The following is a 19,754-nucleotide window of genomic DNA, read 5'->3' on the forward strand; positions in this document are numbered from 1 at the left end:
TGGACTCGCCAGTGCCTGGGGGCCTTCTAACTGGTTCTGCAGCCGCCTTCCCTTGTCAGAGGAGCTTGGGCACCTGCCCCTCGCGGAGCTCCCCCTGGGTGCTCATCTATCCTGGGGTGAGGAAAGGTGCCACGAAGAAAAGCTCCCTTAGATGGCGCGGGGAGCAGCCAATGCCTGGGGCACTGAGGGCGACGCCGGGCAGACCAGGGAAGCACTGGCGAAGGGCAACGCGCGGGGGCAGGGCGGAAGGTGAGGGAAGCTGCGAGCAACTCCGCTCAGCCCCAACCAGTCGGCCCAACGACCCCCGCCGGTGCCCCAGAAAATCCCCCTCCCGGCTTTGTGCGCGCGGCCCCTCAGACCCCAGTGGGTTTCCCTTTGACCTCTGGAAGTTTAAAGTCCTTCTCTGGCTGGGTCTGGCCAGCCCTCCAGGAGCGATCCGTCTCTAGTCCTCAGGACCCCCTCCAGCCAGGCACCACCACCCCGCCACAGCAGGTGCGGGGCTGGTGGTGGGGAGGGGAGGGATGGGGGCCAGGATTTGGAGCGTGTGACTCAGGAGTACGGGAGGAGGGGCTAAGAATTCAAGAAGCCTGTGTGAGAGCAGCTCGGCGCTCCGGCACAGCAGAGAGCGCTGGGAGCCGGAGGGGAGCGCAGCGGTGAGTCAGGCTGCCCCGAGCCGATCCCGAGAGGGGCGCAGCGCGGTCGCGGGCCAGGGTGGCTGGGCTTCGCGAGAGAGTATGCAAGGATACCCGTCTGGCGAGCTCTCTGGTTACCCCCGAGGCTCCCGCGGGCCCAAGAGCAGCCCTGAGAAATGTCCCGAGTGGGTGTGGGGTCGCGGGACCCTAGTGGGAGGACGAGTCGGACCGCGGGAACAGCGTTCGTTCTCGTCGTGGAGTTCCTAGTCCCGGGATGGCCGGCGGTCCAGGGAGCAGCCTTGGCGCCTGCAGAAGCCCACGGCCATGGCAGGGTCTAGCTCGAGGGCTAGAAGTGGATAACGCGCAAGTGAGGGAGAGCGAATGGGCACCGAGAGGGATGCGCCGGCAGCTGGCGCGCCGGGGCGGGAGGAGTGGCGGCCAGCACCGCGGGGGGAGCGCAGAGCGCGCTGGCTGAGGTGAGCGCCGAGTCACGAAAGTGCTGCGCTGCTCCCAGGTAGGGGGACGAGCGGAACGGGGCGCGCTAGACCTAGGGCAGTTCCCTCAGCGCGTCTCGGAAGGGCTGGGAGTCTTGACTGAGGGCCCCGGGGGTTAACTCAGGAAGTCTGCGAGCCAATGCCGGGGTCCGTCCGGCGTACCGGGGCCCTCCACGGAGCCGCGTTGGACAACCTCAGGTCGAGGTCGCCAAGGTTCAGCCGTGCCACTTGGGTCACACGCTTCATCTCCAGCTGTCTGCCGCCAGGTGTGGGAGAAGCGGGCGTGGAAGGTTGGGGTGGGCAGCGCCTTGGGTTCAGGCGAGGAGGATCTAGGGGAGGAAGAGAGGACTCAGGGGTCAGGGAGCTGCAACTTTGAGCCAGCAGAAACAAGCAGCTTAGCTCCCTCTAATTACAGACCTTCTTAAAAAGAAAAAACAAAAAACAAAAACTCCGAGATTCTTAAGGAAGGTGTTTCGTGCTTGAACTTTTTCTTCTGTTGTGATTTGAGAGATTAAAAAAGAGCCTGCTTGCTAGGCTGGTTTTTCCAAGTTGTTCCAGGTTGGAAGTTGTAACAGTTCGAAGGATAATTTATGAGTGTTTCATGCATTAAAGTGTATTACAGCAAAGCCTTTTGGGTGCTGTGGGTATTAAGGAAAACTTAGTGCACGTTCCCAGCTGGAAACCAAAATAGTGCTCTCCTGGGTGCCTCTGCCCCATCTGTCATCCAAGGCCAATGGAAATCCTGTAGAAAAGGCACTTGATTAATTGTCCTGGCTCCATCCTCTGGGCACACCCACTACCAGTGCCAGTCCCCTCCTCCCCAATCCATGCACAGCCAGCTGCACTCTGCAAATGCAAAAATGACAGTGGAGGCCCCATCGGTAACTTCTCTCCAGGGTCTTCAAACTCTTGAGGCTGTCAGTTAAGTCTACTGGAGGGGAATCTTTCCCCTTCTCTAGGCAGTGCAGAAGGGCAGCAGCCATTGGCCCCTGCCAGCCCTTCTTACCCTGTGTTTACAGTTTCCTTCTGAATGTCTCAAACTTTCTCCCTCTGCAGAGTCACAGAAGAAAGGCTATATCAAACCTGATGGGTCTCTTTTGTTGAATAAGTCATAGGTCAACCTGAGCAACCCAAAGGTTAATTCATGATGGGCAATGTTCCCAGAGGGTCAGAGGAGACCGGTGGGTCTGGGGGATGAGACTGGCCTAGCTGGAACTGACTCACACAAAAAGTGAACATTCCTCTTGTTGAAGGGGGATAGGGTTAATGCCACGTGTTGCCAAACTCCTACCCCACTCTTTCCCCAACATCTTTATGCAGGTAAAGGGAAAAAAGAAGCACCAAAAATGGGAAGCCAAGATCACTGGGGCATGAGAACACTAATTTGACAGAAGTATAGGAGCACCTCAGAGGATTTTAGAACCAGTTGCTGGCACCACTGCATTTCCAACAGCAGCCCAGGCCCATCAGAGAAATGAACTGGGCCCACTCAGGGCAGTCATCCTAGTGTTGGTGGCTCTTTCCCTACTTTTAACCCTTGCCAAGGAATGGGGTTCTTGCCTTCTCCTGTTGCCCACCCCACAACTCCCCTGCCCCAAGGGCAAGTGGGAGCAAGGGATGAGGCTTCACACTCTCACTCTCTTTCAGGGAGAAATCCGTGCCTTGGACAAGAAGGGGGCCCTGGCTGCCGACATCAGCAGGGAGAGTAGGGTAGGGCAGGGCAGGGCTGGAGCCCGAGGGAAGTTTCTCATCATTACCGAGATTAAACTGATGAAAAAAGTCACACAACTTTACTTTTTAAAGAGTGCTGAGCACTCCTGCTGCTCATTCATAGAGTGCTTTACTGCAGCACCCTGCATCAGAGCAGGGAAACTACACAGAGATTCAGCCACTGCTCTTCTCTGCTGGGCATGGAGCAGGGCCAAGGCCCAGATCCCCAAGCAGATGTCAGTGCCAGACCCGGGACCAGAGACCCAGCCATTTACCTTTTCCCAGTAAGAACTTTCACGGACTTCAGAGTCTAAAACAAGCCTTAGAGACCTTTGCTGGCAGCAAATTCTCTGCTCTCAGGAAGCAATGGAAGGTTTGCTGAGGTCTTGCATAAAATCTCTGGATATCTGTGTGCAAACAACCCATGCTCCCAGAAAACACCTTTCTGTGACACAGAAAGAGTTCCTGTGTGTTTCTTTGACTAGCACCTCTGATCTCACAAACCATCAGCTCTTAGGCTTAGCCAGTTCCGAGAAATCAATTCTGTGGTGGACCATTTTGAGCAAACAGTGTCTGCTGGCATCGGGTAAATAAATGAGGATGAAAGACCCTTCCCCAATCCATTCCCATGAGACCTCATTTGATAACAGTGGGGAAACAGTTAAGATCCTAACTCCAAATAGCAGTCAGACCAGGATGATCCTGAGGCTGATATGTGAATGGAGAAACTGAGGCTTTGGGGTCCTCGGTCTTTTATTAGGGTGTGCAGAAGCATGGAAATGTCACTATTTGAGCCAAGGAGAATAAACCTTCAGCCACAAAGTTTAGCAAAGACCAGAAGAATGAAAACATGCAATGGAGAAGACTTTCTGGTGATTGGTGATGTTTTCATTGCTCCTCTCTGGGCTACTTTACATGCTTTTGAGGTCTCAGACTATGACACAGTAGGAATCAGATTAAAATGTTAGGATGATCCCTTGATTTTCTTCTCCTATATTTCGGGTAAACTTGCTGTAATAGTTTCTTCACTTGGGAGAAGGGAAGGGAAGTAGCTTTGTGACCTTGAGCAAGTCACTAAACTTCTCAGGCTTCACTTTCCCAACTCACTAGGCAAGTATATGGATTAATATTGTTTCTGAATGGAGCTGTCAGCATTTTGGGACAATTCTTGGTTAAGTGTGACCAATCTGCACAGTGCAGATAGTTTAGTATCCCTGCCTCACCTCCTAAATGTCAGAAGTCATAGTGACAACCCCAAATGTCCCTCATAGAGGGCTAAGTGTATTCAAAGATAATGTTGCTCCCAGTTGAGAAGTCTTTTGGAAATTACCAACAAGGACCCTATTGTTGGGGTTTCTGTGGTTAATCATCAAATTGGGGCTTCAGAAGTCAATCCCTGGGCTTCATCCTCCAGGAGCCAACAAATCAGACTCTAGGCCACCATCGGCAGGGTCCTCAGTGCTGTAGTCCCACCAGGTGTTATCCTTTGCCTTTTGTGAGTGAAGTGGACTACAAATGACCCATGGGAAAAGAAAACTAGAAAGAGTAAGGTGAAGGGACAGGTGCTATTAGAGCATGGCAGCTTCCTTCTCTGCCATATGTTATTAAAAACACAGGCAGACTGCCTGCCTGTGGAGTCTGTAGCACTGGGAGGAAATCCTTCCCTCCTTTGCTAAGTGGATCACACTCTGGCACCAGGAGGTTCCTTCCCTGAAGCAGAAGCCCCCAGCACTGACCGCACTTAATACAACATGAGTGCATGTTGACATCAAATTAATACAACTGTGCCCAAGCTGTGAAAATAAATGAGAATTGATAATGTGACATTTCATTGAAAAAAAGGCTAGCAACACTACACTCATTGGATGGTGCCTGTGGCACTGAGTTTATTCTCAAGTAGAATAGCTCGTTATTCTTACCTCTGCCTCAAGGTCTCATTGGGGGACAGAAAATAGAACTATTAGTTTATTTATAGTACATAGGGTTAAAATGAATAATATCTTCAGAGGACAGGAGGGTATTATAGGAACACGTGCTTTCTACTCATGCCCAACTCATTACAAGTAGGAGTGAAAATGAACTGCAGAGCTTGGTGCTGATTTCAAATGAGCAAAATAAAAGGAAGAAACAAAAAAAGAAAGAGAGGGAGGGAGGGAGGGAGGGAGGGAGGAAGGAAGGAAGGAAGGAAGGAAGGAAGGAAGGAAGGAAGGAAGTGAGGGAAGGAGGGAGGGAAAGAGAAAGAGAGAAAGAAAGAGAGAAAGAGAGAATCTTAAGGAGCTCCCTCCCCAAATGAGGTTGATCTGATGATGAAATCTGTCAGGTGGAACTGGCAACAATGCTTTTGAATTGCCTAAGACTGTAGCCAACGCATTCACGTGCGGGAAGTCTTTTTTTTTTTTTTTTTTTTTTAAATTAGTAGTACTATTAGTCAGAGTCAGACAGTCAGGATTTCCCTGAAAATCCACCACTAGGCTAAGCAGATTGAGATGTTTTGGCACTTTTGGCACCGCCTGTGGTGCCTTCTGCAGGTGGAGAGCCCTGCAAATGAAAGAAGCTGGCTATGAAGTCAGTGGGAATGAACCGCCCAAGTGTCACACAGAAGCCCTTCCACATTGGGCAGTTTCAATCCACTACTACAGAAATAGTGTCCCAATAACCACGAAGTATTTGCTATCAGTACAGATGGGCTGATTTTCCCATATCCTTTGGCTGTTCCTTCAGTAGTCAGAGTTGGTGGTACAGGTCACCTCCCCTCTGTGTGCGGTTGCTAAGTGAGCCCAGAGAGGATGGTCTCAAGAGCTCAGCCCTTGCCCACGTTAGGGGGTGGAGGAGACTGTCCTGTCTTCAGTTCTTCATCAGTACAGATGGATTACAACCCTCATTAGTAATAGAGTGACTTGCATGTCTCACTTATACCGTCTAGTGAAATGCCAACCCATTTTTATGAGAGGTCAACAGATTGAGGTACTGCCTCATCACTATGGATAACTGTGTATTGAACCCCCATTGTGTATGGGTGATGCCAAGCGGGACCGGCTCCCTTTGGATTATGGAGAACACTTTCAGAAAAATAAGTTCGACCAATGAACATGAGCTTCCTCCCCTCACCTTCTCCCTTGGAAGGGCTGATCTGAGGGGAGCCCCCACTGCATGGTTGTTGTTTTTAAAATTTCAGGTAGGATAACATCTTTTTTGTATTTTTTTTATGTATCTGTGCATGTAAAGTTTTTCTGCAATGGGAGGAGAAATCTTTTTGGTTGCATTGAAGACTTGTCTAAGAATTTACTCACTGATATTTTAACCTTCTGTAATTAACATTCTCATTTTGATAGAATTTTAATCAAACATTTCATCTTGCGAATTATCTTCACCTCATAATGGCTGGGTAAGAGAAGACTCAACGGAGGTTCTCCTGTAATTTTCTTTCAGAGGCAAACTTCTCCTCAGACTTTTATTTCAGAAATGTTATGCAATACTCTCTAAATAAGGCATTTCTTGAGAATGACCATTTTTGCTGGCAGCTTTAAGAGTGTTTTGCTTCCTTACTCCACATAACAACTCCTCTGTGTCTTTAGGATTTTAAGTGTCTTAGGAATTCTTCCAGTTTACAAGGAAAGAAAGAGAAAGTGAATTTTGCTATGGCAGTGGGGCATTTGTGCTCTCCCAGACCAAGAGCCAAGGGTTAAGCAGCTGTTGCTGAATTACATAGAACCCGTGGTTAAACGGGAAGATAGTCCTCGCCCCACAGGGGAGGGGGCCCACCATATATCAGGGTACTGGATAGATTTCCTTCTCTCAATTAGCGTTCTTATTAATATGCTATCTGGGACACTGGGCACTGTGGGGACTCAAAATAAATATAAATCATGATCCTGCCCCAAGGAGCTTGCTCAGGAGTCATGACTAAAAGGCTTAGTGGCTCATCAGAGAATATAAATGAGCTGGGGCCAGAGATTGCTGGGGCTGTGAAAAACCAGAGAGGCTATGCCTCATTGTTAAGGGACAGGCCAACCATTGCTCTAAAGGATTGTAGGTCCAATATTGCCAGATATTTTCAAGAACTTTTCAAGAAAAGCCAAAACTTTGAGATTGAAAAGCCAAAACTTTGAAATTTCTTCCCTTTCCACACATCAGTACAGACCAAACAAAACTTGTCTGCAGGCTTTTTTATCTTCTTATCTAAATTAACACACGGAGCAATTGCAAGCAGTATCAAAACTGGAACTGGCAGAAGTACTAATTCCGTGACTATATGACCTCCAAGAGGGAAGGGGTCGGGATGTCAAGAAGGCTTTTTCAGGGAGGCTTCTCGGAGGGGAGTGAGGGGTTGTCCCATAGGCAGGTAGGATTTTACAGGAGTCCTGGCACGTAGTCAAATAGAACCAGATTCAGGTCCAAGTTCACTTCTCATTAGCTCTCTTAACCCCATAAGCCTCAGTTTCTTCATCTGTAAAAGGGAATCGTGATGCCGACTGATTTTTGAGGGCAATTGTGAAGGGGAAAGGAAAGAGTGCTGGAAAGTTCTTACTGCTGAGTCCGGAATGTAGCCAGTGTCCAGTAAGCTGAGGCCCCCTTCCCGATGAGGACCCCCTCATTGAGCATTGCAGACAATTGCTTTTCAAGGATTTCGAATTGCTTTTTCTGGCCCAGGAAAAGCACAGGAGGTCTGGGTTATTTTTCTCCTCTCCTGTCCTCTTCTTGCTTCTCCCTGAGGCCTGTGGCTGCTTGCCCACTTGCCCTTTGTCAGAATCCCAACCTTTAAAACCCCTGACCTGGGCCACAGCAGAAAAACACAACCCTACTCAGTAAGGAGGAGAAGTGCTCCAGGAGGCTGTATAGACACGCACGGCAAATATTTAAGGAATTCTTAGGAATAAAAAAAAATTCGTAAATCTGGATTTTTGCATGAGGCCATCACAAGAACATGTTTTCTCAATTAGCGTGCACATTGCTTGGAGTGAAGTCACCACGTCCACAGCCCATCAGGGCTGACTCGAGCTGAGCCACCTGATCAGACTTCACTTTCCGTGACCTAAATGTGATTCAGCCAACCCTGCCACTGCCCCTAGCTGCTGAAACAAAATCATTCCTGAAATCCTAAACCAGGGTGGAGATGTACATGCTCCTCTGAAAAGCAATCTAATTTCAGATCCTGGTTGTATTCACCCCAAATTGAGAAAGACAGCACTACTTTGGAGGGTGAATTGATAGAGTCCCCACAACACCTTGCATGTTTCTTTTCTTTTACCATTTATTGTTAGATGGCGATTGTGTGTAGCCTTTCAGAACAGATGAGTTCTTTAGGTTCTGAAATCAGAGAAAATAGTTTCTTTTGCTAAAGCATACATCAATTGCCTAAAATATTAGCAGTCAGTGCCTGAGATCAGTGATTATATATTCTGGATGGTTTCCTGGACTGACTCTTTTCCAAGCAAATGGCTTTGTCAGATATTTGTAATTTCTGAAATATTTTATTAATGATGTCCTCTTGCCAGAGGGATGGTCCAGAGTATACAATTAGCTGCATGCCTCAGGAGCAAGATGCTGCCCAGCATCCACCAAGATCAAGCAGGAGTTCAAGGACACTTCTAATCAACTGCCATAGAGCAGAGAAAAGAAAATGTTTTCACAAGTTGAAGGCCGGGTGTGTGGCCCATGCCCAGCACCTGGGGGGCTGAGGCAGGAAGGTCACTTGAGGCCAGGAGTTTAAGGTCATCCTGAGCAACATAGTGAGACCCCATGTCTACAAAAATGAAAATAAAAAAATTAGCCAGGCGTGGTGATATACACTTGTAGTCCTAGCTACAAAGGGTTCAGGTGGGAGAATCACTTGAGCCCAGAAGGTTGAGATTGCAGTGAGCCATGATCATACAAGGGCACTGTAGCCTGGGCAACATAAGTGAGACCCTGCCTCAAGAAAGAAAGAGAGAAAGAGAGAAAGAGAGAGAGAGAGGGACGGAGGGGAGGGGAGGGGAGGGCAGGGGAGGGCAGGGGAGGGCAGGGGAGGGGAGGGGTGAGGAAGGAAGGAAGGAAGGAGGAAAGAAAGAAAGGGAAAGAAGGAAGGAAGGAAGGAAAGAAAGAAAAGGAGGGAGGGAGGGAAGGAAGGAAAGATAGAAGGAAGGAAGGAAGGAAAGAAGGAAGGAGGGAAGGAAGGAAGGAAGGAAGGAAGGAAGGAAGGAAGGAAGGAAGGAAGGAAGGAAGGAAGGAAGGAAGGAATGGATGGAGGAAAGAAAACAAAATACAGGTTGAGACCCATCATCAGGTTACGCAATCAACTTAGTGTGCAACTCTCATTAGGGGAAAAAAATGAAAGAGAATAGAGTAACATTTTCAAAAATTAATATGCATTGCATATAGCAAGAGAAAATGTTTATGACACTTTTGTTTTAGTTATACTGTATATATGTACATATACATATATATGCAAACTGGCTCATAATAGAAAATGTGTTTTTTTTACTCTAAGTCATAGTCAAAAAAAGTGTGAAAGCCACTGGCATAGACAACAGCATGATTCCGAACAGTGGATGCCTCTGAAGCCAGGCAAGCTTGGGGTTAAGTCCCAAGTCTGTGATTTGCAGTTGTGTGATCTTAGGTAACTTTCTCTAAGCATCAGTGTCCTCATCTCTAAGGTGTCCTCAGCTGTAATTCTTGTACAGCTGTTGTGTACATTAAGTGACAAAGATGTATGAAGTACCAGGTTCTGTGACTGCCACCAAGGACACCCTCAGTAAGTGAGAGCTGCTGTCATTATCTGCCTTCCCCTTGCCTGTTCCTCCTCCTTCTCTTCTTCCTCTCCTTCTCTTCCCCTTCATCCTCCTCTTCTTTTCCCTTCCCCTCTTCCTCTTTCTACTTCCTTCTCCTCTTCTTTTCCTTTTCTACCTCTTCCTCCTCCCTCTTTCTTATCTTCTTTGTAACTACTCAACCTCATCAGAATTATTGACAATGTTTTTATACCTAAGGTTTGCTTTTTCTCTAGCAAACACAGCAAAGAAGCAACAATAATCATATCTTGTGTTTGGCCCCACATTCTGCACTGTCTTTCTCCCATTTCATGCTTGCAAAGCCATCGTTCTGTGATTCTTTTCCCCAAGCATGACCATAACAGTAACTGTCCAAGGGGCACAGGACATCCTCCTCCCTGTCACTGGGCACTGACAGGGAGTAGCATGGCCTTTCCTGGCCTTGCCACTGGAATAAACGCTTTGGTCCTAGTGTGGGTTCAGTGACTTTGGAAGGAGCTTCTGTTCCCACAAAATCATATCCTTCCCCTTCAGTATATTTTTATAAGAACAACAGGGCTAAGATACCATTAAAATGTTGATATTGTCAAAATTCTAAAGAAGTTTCTGCCCAGAGCAGAGAGTCTAACATTTTCTCCTGAGCGAGGCTCCAGGCTGCCACAATGTGGAAGGTTTACATTTCTCCCGTGGTATAAACAGTTTAAAGGCTCTTAATGTGAATGTTGGAGCTGACACCTTCAGGTAAACCCTGATCCTAACTCCAGCCCTCAACCCAATGAGCAATCTGTCACTGACCTCAGACCTTTGGTTCCCAGTGGAGGGCACGTGAAAGAGTGACCCACACCAAGATTCTACCTTAGGGCCACAAAGGTGACATGTCCCAATCTTCTTGAGAGCCTGGCTAATGTAGCCTCTGAGAACAGATCAGTGATGACAAACTGCCTACCTCTTAGTTCTCACGTAGGCTTAGCCTGCCCCCATTCTGTATTCACCCTCGTTCCCCCAGGGCTCATTCCAACTCTCTCCTAGTAAAATGCCCTCCCACTGGGCCCCATTTTCACCACTAGTACTCACAGAGGATTATTAGTGACATCTCCTCTCAAATGCTGAATTCCTGTCCAGACTAAAGATTTAATGCTGCTTTTTAGGCGGCTAAGATATCTCTATTTGAGGTTCGCAAGATAGTGGGACAGAAGGCAAGAAAAGAGACCTGCTTCTGGAGATAATTTTCATCTCTTTAAGTGTATCCTCTTCTCTCCAGCGCTCATTCCACTCTTGCCTGTAAAATGAATGTCACCAAGCCAGTCGCACCTTTTAAATAACATTTATGGCAGAAGACAGACATTTGCCGTATCATGCCCTGCCCCCACCTCCCAAGCAGGTGGATGATATTGAGCCAAGCACCAGGGAGCTGGAGTGGACTGCAAACAAGCCAGCAGAGAGATGTTTAAATTCATTGCTGTTGCACCTGTTTTTAAAGGAAAAAGCAAATGCTGACTTACTTTTATTGTGCTCAAAAGGCGGAGGCGGGGAGTGTATTTCCATCCTTTCTGAAACTTGAAATGACAAATGGAATCAATTGCCCCTGAAATGACATGCCACTAAGAATGTTTCTTACTCAAGAAACGAATTACCTTTCTTTTCACCTGGGTTCAAGAGTGTTGTGTTTGTGTTTTCACGGGGAAAGTGTGAACACTAGAAATGTTTTCATTTTCTATTTTGAAGAGGTCAGACTCCAAAGCCTGACTTCAGATTTCATGCCCATGTGTCAGCATCTCTGTGTCTTGGAAATGAAAGAAAATATTTTGGGGGTGGGGTTTTCAAGTGCTGTTGTTTTTGAACTTTTCCAAAAAAGAGCAGGAGATGTCAGAAAGCAGAGAGCTTAATAAAGCAACACAAATATGTTTCAAAGGCTCTTTTTAAAGCATCTTTATGATTAAGCCAAAAAAATAATAATTTTAAGTTGACACAGTGCACAAAATGTTCATCTTCCAGTCATTTTGACTTCTTAAATGACTATGAACCTATTACAGAATTCTGACCGGCAATACTGGTGTCTAGAAAAATCTGTTTGTATCTTCTTTCTTTTGTGGTTTGGGAAAGTTATTATGTAAGAAATAAAAACAAATGGCTAAGTCAGGGGTAGATTATTTCAATTCACTGATACCTAGATTTAAGAGATGAGGAATTTATTCCTGATTCAGAATCTTACTAGTGGTATCATTTAGGCAAATTACAGAACCTCTCTGAGCCTCTGTTTCTTAATCTGGAAAATGAGAATAATGCTACTTCCCCTGCATATCTGTTAGAGCTGTTGCATTGGACATGGTTGATGGATGGGGAAACAACTTGGTTGTAGACACAGAAGGTAAGATAGGAAAACCTGGACCAGGAGTGTGAAACTCCAGGTGCTAGTGCTGGCTCTGGTCTTAGTTGCATGAGGGATCTTGACAGTCACTTGCTCTGGTATTGAGCAGTTCTGGCTCCTGCTGGTCCATTCCAAACGCAGCAGCAGATGTAGATGCACTCACATAAACCTGGGCAGAGATGAGGTATTCCTGCCATGGTCAGAATGGAGGCCTGTGCCAGGCATTGAGCAGAACCTTGTGACGCAAGAGCACCACAGAAAAAGCATGAGTGTGGAAACAGGCTTTCCAGGGTTCTAGTCCCAGGAGTCGTGCTTAAAATGCATGTGATGGAAAGCAAGTTGCTATAGTGCTCTGATTTTCAGTTTGTTCAGCTATAAAGTGGGATCAGTAACACCTATTTCCTAAAGATTAACCAAGGTGGCTTTTGCTCAATCATTTGGTTGTCTAAAACTTGGATATAGTACCATTGCCACCACCATTGAACACAAATGAGTACCTGAGGAGCTCCCTAACTACTCAGTCTAAGGCAGATGTGACAACAGTGCCAGGATGCCTCCGGGATACACATGTCCCTGTCTCTTCTCCTAATGTCCCTTCTCCCTCATTAGTCCTCCTCCCTGGCCTCTTTGCTGGCTTGTCCTTATTCTCTGGACCTCTAAATATGGAGTGCCCTGGAGCTTAGCTTTCCTTTCTAGATCGCCCTCTTCCTGGATGATCTCATCCTCCCCAGGCATGAGCTACGGTCTACGACTTCCGGATGTTCATTTCCAGTCTGGACCTCTCCCCTGGGCCCCAGACTCTTATATTCTACTGGCATGTCCACTAGGATGTCTAAAGGACATCTCAAATTTAGAATTTCTTTTTATCCCCAAACTACTTTTCTCCTAGTCGTCTTTGCTTTAGATAATGACATAATTATTCCCACAGAATAATCTAGAAACCATCCTTGATTCTGCCTTCCCTCTCACCTTTTATATCCAATTCACCAGCAAGTTTGTTGGCTTCACCCTCAAAATGTAGTCAGAAGCCAACCACTTCTTACAGTCCCACTGCTGCCTCCTTAATCTGGGCCAGGGTTGCCTCTCACCTAGACCTCTTCCTGCATCTCCTGCCTCTGTTGTCGTTTTTCTTTTAGGCCAATGGCAGCCAGAGTGCCCTTCAAAAATGTAAATTGCAATGGTATTTCCCAGCTCTGAGCCTCCCATGGATTTCCATTATATGTAGAATAAAATTATCTTGCCATGGCTTTTGTTCAGTGGTTCTTAAACGGGGGTGATTTTTCTCCTAGGGGATATTTGGCAATATCTGTGACCACTTCATTTCTGGTGGTCATAAAGAGGGTGGTGGAGGCTTGAGGGGTGTTACTGGCAGCCAGTGGGTAGAGGCCAGGGGTGCAGCAAAACAACATGCACAGGACAAGCACCTGCAACAAAAAAATCATGTGACTCAAAATGTTGATAGTTCTGGGGTGGAGGAAACCTGCCTTATGCAATCTGGACCCTGACCATCTCCAGCATCTTAATCGCTCCTCCCCTTGTGGTTGTGTGGTGACCATACTGACCTTTTTGCAATGTCTTCAACATGCCAAACTTGTTACTGTCTTGGGGCCTTTGTACTCGCTGTTTGCTCCATTTGGGACACTCCTACCCACAGATCTTCACATGGTTAGCTTCTGATCAACATTTAGTTCTGCTATCACCTCTTGATCATCCTAATCTAAAATATCTATCCTACCCCCACCAAGCCCTGCCATTCTATTCTCCCACTCTGCCTTACTTATTTTTTTAATACTTAATTTTATGATTTGTTTTCTTATTTTACTATCTGTCTCCTCCACAAGAACATAAGATTGAGGGCAGGAACTTTGCTGTGTTCATCAAGGAATCCATTCATCACATAGTAGGAGCTCTATAAGTCTTTGTCAAATGAGTAATTCAGCAAATAACTGACAAGGATAGCACAGACATGGCCTATGACAGAAGGTTAGGAGAAGAAATCAGCAGGATCTAGCATTTCACGGAATGCTTTCCAGAGGAGACCTGCCATGGGCTACCCTGTGAGTTTCCGGAGTACACCATCCCTCCAGATGAGCTGGCCCCAAAATGGAGAAGGGCTTCCTCTCAAGCATATATGCACCCAGCATAGCCTTCTTGTAGGTTAGAGACAGCTGTGGATTTTAGCCTGTGATAGGACAGAGACCCAAGCTGTAGGGCTCAGGGGTCCAGGCTCTGATGGAAGAGAGGAATCAGGAAAGAAAGTGAGTATGAGAGAAGCAGGTCCAGGAAAGAGAAGCCAAAGCTCAGTTTGGCTCAGGTCAGGAATGGAGCCCAGTATAGAGGGAAGGGAGGGGCCAGGGAAGGACAAGCAGACAGCTCCAGAGGAAAATCTCTGGGTTGGCTCATCCTGGGGTGGGGGGTCAATTGAGGAAGCTATGAAATGGAAAGCAGATAAGGGACAAAATCAAACCTTTCATGTAGCCTGGCAGAGACAGAGTCCTGTTTAGACTTAGTGACCCACATAAAGCTTGTACCACATGAGAAATATGACATTATGACAAACACAGTTAATTCCAGAACAGTCTTGATTTCAAACGCTCTGGCCCATCATCAAACATTGATCTTGTTCTTCAGTTTCAGAAAGTCATGACAGTAACGCCACATTAACAGCGCTTAGCAATGCCAGGTGATGGGTGGGTGTTCACTTCCATCCAGGTAAGGCCCTGTGCCATCTCAAAATAATGATATTGATGTCCAGTTCTTAAGGGAGATTAAGTGAGCAGGGCAGGTCATAGATCATATTTCCAAGGTCCCAGGGTTTCCAGGTTATACAAATTCTGGGGTTTGCAGATCACAGAGTCTCCCACGGGAGAGGGATGCCTGGTGGCATGTACACAGCTCTGGCCATCCTGGTATTGTCTCCAAGAGAAAGGGTATGGTCAGGGTCTGTGCCCTCAGGGCCACCTCAGAACACTTACTCATAACTCCGGTTCATTTTGCTGCCTGGATCCTTCTAAGGAGATGACTACATGTGATTAGCTGGCCAACACCTCGTTTTATTAGTCTGTTAATGTAGTTTTAAAGTAACACACCTAAGATGCAGACAGCTTACTCCAACCTAACAAAAATGTCATTATGAAAATTTACAAGGTCTACAGAGTGATATAATGGTGATGAAATTCAGATGTGTCAAATTACCCTCATGTTTAATTTAGCCTGACTCAGTCCGTAGAAATATGGATTTTCCCACAGACGTAGTCTCATAGCTGCCTGGGCACTGTGTGCTTTGCAGAGCTGAGGCTATGATAAGGTTGCCTGTCCCACAGCCTCAAAAGTCATAAAACAGCCTGTGCTGACCATCCCCTCCTGCTTCCTCAGATTGCTGCTGACAGGCCACTTTGTCTTTTCATTCACAAAACCCATCTGCCAACTGGTCTTTGGGATCCCCTTCCATCGTTAGGTCCTCTTCTTGGTAGACACAGATTTGATACTCTCAAACTTCTGCTCCATTGAAACATGATTTCTGGATCTTCATTCCTACTAAGAAATATAGGGCTGATGAAGGCTTAGACCCATACACATCCCAGGGGCAGATTCTAAGCAGCTGTCAAGTTCTCTCAGTTAGAAAGTTAATAAACCCCACTCAGCAAAAATGGAGCAAGCAAAAGCCTGACCCTGTTCCTTCCTTCCTGCTAACAATGTGACTTGCAATAGCTTGTATAAACTCCCTCTGATTCTCAGCTTCCTGAACTGTAAAACCAGAATAATAATAATACTCCCTTATAAAGTAGTGATTGTGAGAAGAGAACACATGTAACACTTAGCACTGTGCTTGGCACATAAAAGCTGTTCAAAAAATGGCAGCTACCCTCATTATATTATTAAAATCTTGGAAAGTCAGATTTCAGACATCAGTCAATGACTCATGGAAATGTTTTGGAGCTTGAGGTCTTTGTAAAGTGAGAGGGCAGGCGAGTGGAGCCTAAAACATGGGGAGGAAATCCCCATGCAAGGAATGCAGAAGGTCGTTGCCATGGCATCATGGTGACTGACCACTCATTTGTGGGCTAAACCCCATGAAACCAGCTGCAAAATGGGGTCATAATAATGTTGCTATAATTATTAAATATAGCAATGCTTATAAAATGGTTAACATAGCTCCAGGCACACGAGCCTCAAAAAATTTAGAGCTGTTGTTATCACAACCAGTCTTCCCTTGCTAGCTCCTCTGTCACCTCTTTACGCTGGTCAAGCCACTATTTCGACAGGTCCAACCTGGGTTCCTAAGGCACTATTTCACAGTTTAGGGGGGGACAGTGCAGCCCCCACTCCAAAGGTCTCTTAGTGTCACAGGGCATTTATAGCCTCCAGAAATCACTCCCACAGATTTCTGGGGCCCACTCCTTGCAGCCTCCAGGTGGCTTTGTCACATGTAAAGGCAATGTCATGTTATGCACAGAAAGGGAATAGCCCCTTTCCTTTCTTACCATGGGCCTGGAGTTGGTCCCACCTGGCTGTCACCCTTCATTCCTGGGATGGTCATGAAAGCAAGGGATCTGTACCCCCGAAAGGAATTTATTCAGCACCAGCAAAGGGCAAGGTGCCCAGACTTAGCTTTTGCCATGGGCCCTGCCAGAAAGTGCTGGGCAGGGACAGAAAAGAAATTCCAGAGACAAGGTTTCTCTAGTGTCCTTGGACTTGGGGAGAAGTAAATTGTAGGGTTGTCTCATTTATGATCAAAGGTACCAAAACTTTATAAAATGCCTTGAGGATATTTTGTCCGTGTTCCTAAGCAAACAGAAAAATGGAGAAACATTTTGGGTCCACCAAAATTGGTAGTTAGGATGAACTCTTACTGCAAGGGCCATGTCTATCTTAAGCTAATTATGCAGCAAGTATGGCTGTGTCCTCACTGTGTGCATGCACTGCTCTGGGCTTTTGGGGGCTGTAAGAACATTTAAGATTTACACCTGCCCATAAGGGGCTTGCCATCTGTTTGGTGCTTATTTCAGTTTTAATTACAAGGAAGACGTTAGCCTTTTGGGAAAAGAATCACTGGGATGAATCTAATACTACTGTGCTGGCTGTCGTGCAGATTCCTTTATGGCCCTGTGGCCTTGGACGTGAAAAGGTAATGAAAAAATTTCATTATAAAGTTTCTTCTCCCCTCCTGCATGCTCTACCATTTGCCCTTGGCTATGACACACACACACACCTGACACACACATCATGCAAAAGTGGAGCCATTTCTGAGGCAACTGCAAACATTAAAGAACTGCAGTCCTTTCGGACTCAAAAATCCATAAAATCCTAGTGTTGAAAGAATAATGAGAAATAATTCAATCCTTTCGTTTATAATAAATGCAAAAAAGAAGGAAGAAAAAACCCAAAAAGCTGGTGGATGGAGTCCCTTGATTACAAATCACAGTGTTAGTAACAGCCCACCCAGCCCAGGGCTCAGTTCATTTTTTCCTTCCATTCTTTCATCAACTATTTATGAAGCACCAACATTGTACCAGGAGCTGTGTTCCTGGTGATACAATGTACCACTGGTGATACAATGGTGGAAAAAAAAAACCATACATAATTCTCTCCCTCCTGACGGGTCTTACAGACTAGCCAAGAAGATAATCAGTCGGCATGCAAAGAAATGGCCATTTCCACCTGCTAAGTGTCATGAAGGAGAGTTCCACGTGCTGGTCCATGCTGCATCTTGGTGGGCAGAGCAGCCTTCTTGGAAGAAGGCATGATTCATCTGAGGTCTGAAAAGTGGGCAGGAAAAGGAGAGGAAGGATGCTCCAAAGATAAAGAGAAGTCCTCCAGGAAAATGTCTCACACAGTGGCGGGCTGAAGCCAGCTCACACAGGCTCACCCCTGCTCCACCAAAAGCTTCTCTTCCCAACTCCACTCCCAGTGAGGCCACACTGCTAACCTGGAATTGGCCAAACTGGGGATAATCGCATGACAGAAAGTAGCAGATGCTCCAAGTTAGGGCTTCCACCCACCTCTGCTTTGTAGAGCCATTTTTTACCAACACTTCATGGGCTTCATATACAGTGGTGCCCGCTTAGCTGTGGTTTTGCTTTCCAAGGTTTCAGTTACCTGGGATCATTTGTGGTCTGAAAATATTAAGTGGTAAATTCCAGAAATAAACAGTTTATGTTTTAAATCGTGCATCATTCTAAACAGTGTAATGATATATTGCGCCATCCCACTCTTTTCTACCCGGAACGTGAATCATCCCTTTGTCTGCTCTCTAGGCTACCTGCCCCTTAGTCACTTAGTAGCCTGTTTGGTTGTCAGATTGGCTGTCACTCATTACCCACTTAGTTGCTGGTTTGGTTGTCAGATGGACTGTTTCAGTATGGCAGTGCTGGTATTCAAGTAGACCTGATTTTACTTGATAATGGCCCCAAAGCAGAAGAGTAGGGATGCTGGCATTTTCTCATAATTGTTCTATTTTATTGTCACTGTTGTTTATCTCTTACTGTGCCTAAGGTATAAATTTTTTCACAGGTTATGTAGGTTTGGGAAATAAACACAGTGTTTATAGGATTTGGCACTGTTTATACTGGGGGTCTTGGAACATATCCCCTGCAGATAAAGAGGGACTATTGTATTCCACCTGTTTTCAGGCTGAGGGCGACACAGACACTGCCTTTTAAGCCACCAAAGGCCTGGTCCTGCTCCTGCAAAAACTCTACCAAATGCCTATTCCCAGAAAGGCACTGTCAACAAGTGACTTGGACCTTGGGGCTGTTTATTTCAGACCCTGGGCCATCTGGCTTCTCCCAGGATCCAGAACATCCCAGCAAGTTAATACCAGGAAGCTAAGAAAGAGCCTGTTCTTGTGGTCTTCGCCACCCCCTTGCCATCTAATGATATTTATCAACCACCCACGCCTGCCCAGTGCTGTATAAGACACTTGGCCAGGCAGATCTCAAGTCAGGCTTTGACCCCTCAGGAATTCAGGGCCTGGCTGAGGCTGCTAGGCTGACATTGTTCTTCCTTAATATAAGGAAGAACTCAGGCTGTCGGGGGCACAAGAACCAGGGCTGGGTGCCCAGCTGAGGGCGTGGTTTAGGAGATGGTACTGCTGCCATTTTTTGTTTGTTTCTAGGCACCAGAAATGCCAGGTGAGTAGGGGTTAGAGCTCATACTATGTATGATTTGGTCAAGTTTTAAAAACAACTGACGCTACCACCCTTGTACCCCCACTACGATTCCACTTCTCCAAAGAAATTTGCCAAAAGAAAAGGTGAGTTTTGAGTTCTTACTAAGTCTGTTAGGAAGCAAGGGTGAGCGGCAATCCCAGAGGTGGGGGTTATGCAGTAGCAGTGTCTTTGTTTCCAAACTGTGTGTGTACAGATGTGTACATGAGTATGTGTCTGTGAGTACATGTACACATGTGTGTGTGCTTGTGTGTGTGTAAGCATGTGTTTGTGGGTGTGTGTCTGCAGTGCCGACAGAATGTGGAGAGCAACAGTGTCTGCAGTGATGCAGGGTGCAAAGGAAGCAGCCAGACAGGGCTATGAGATGGAGATTCTTGAAGAAGGCCAGTCACCGGGTCTGGTTAAGAAAAGAAACCAGGCATCCTGGATGGACAGAATTTCCTTCCCTCTGGTCATCTCTCAGCTCCAGAAGGGAGTGAGTGACTCCCATTCTTGGCCCATGCTGGAGAAGACACCCCCTGCACTGTGGAACTCAACCATTTACTATCTTGACCTTTAGTCAGACTTAAATGCTGGATATGACCTGTGTGTCTCCCTGCCAGGACTCTAGTGAGAGCCAGGCAGGAATGTGCAGAGTA

At 46.5% G+C, this 19,754-nt stretch overlaps 1 protein-coding gene across 2 annotated transcripts in view; it reads left to right on the forward strand.

Annotated features, from left to right (window-relative positions):
- The first annotated feature begins 553 nt into the window (after window positions 1–553).
- The window catches only part of NGF (nerve growth factor), a 52,111-nt gene continuing 32,910 nt past the window's right edge, over window positions 554–19,754 (forward strand). Inside the window, exon 1 of one of the 2 annotated variants that reach the window (XM_007977456.3) lies at window positions 554–653. The gene's annotated coding sequence lies outside the window, so the exon portion shown is untranslated. The remainder of the gene's footprint in view (window positions 654–19,754) is intronic. The other variant, XM_007977455.3, reaches the window with a different exon arrangement.

Source organism: Chlorocebus sabaeus, chromosome 20, assembly GCF_047675955.1.
Source record: "Chlorocebus sabaeus isolate Y175 chromosome 20, mChlSab1.0.hap1, whole genome shotgun sequence".
Taxonomy (NCBI): Eukaryota; Metazoa; Chordata; class Mammalia; order Primates; family Cercopithecidae; genus Chlorocebus; species Chlorocebus sabaeus.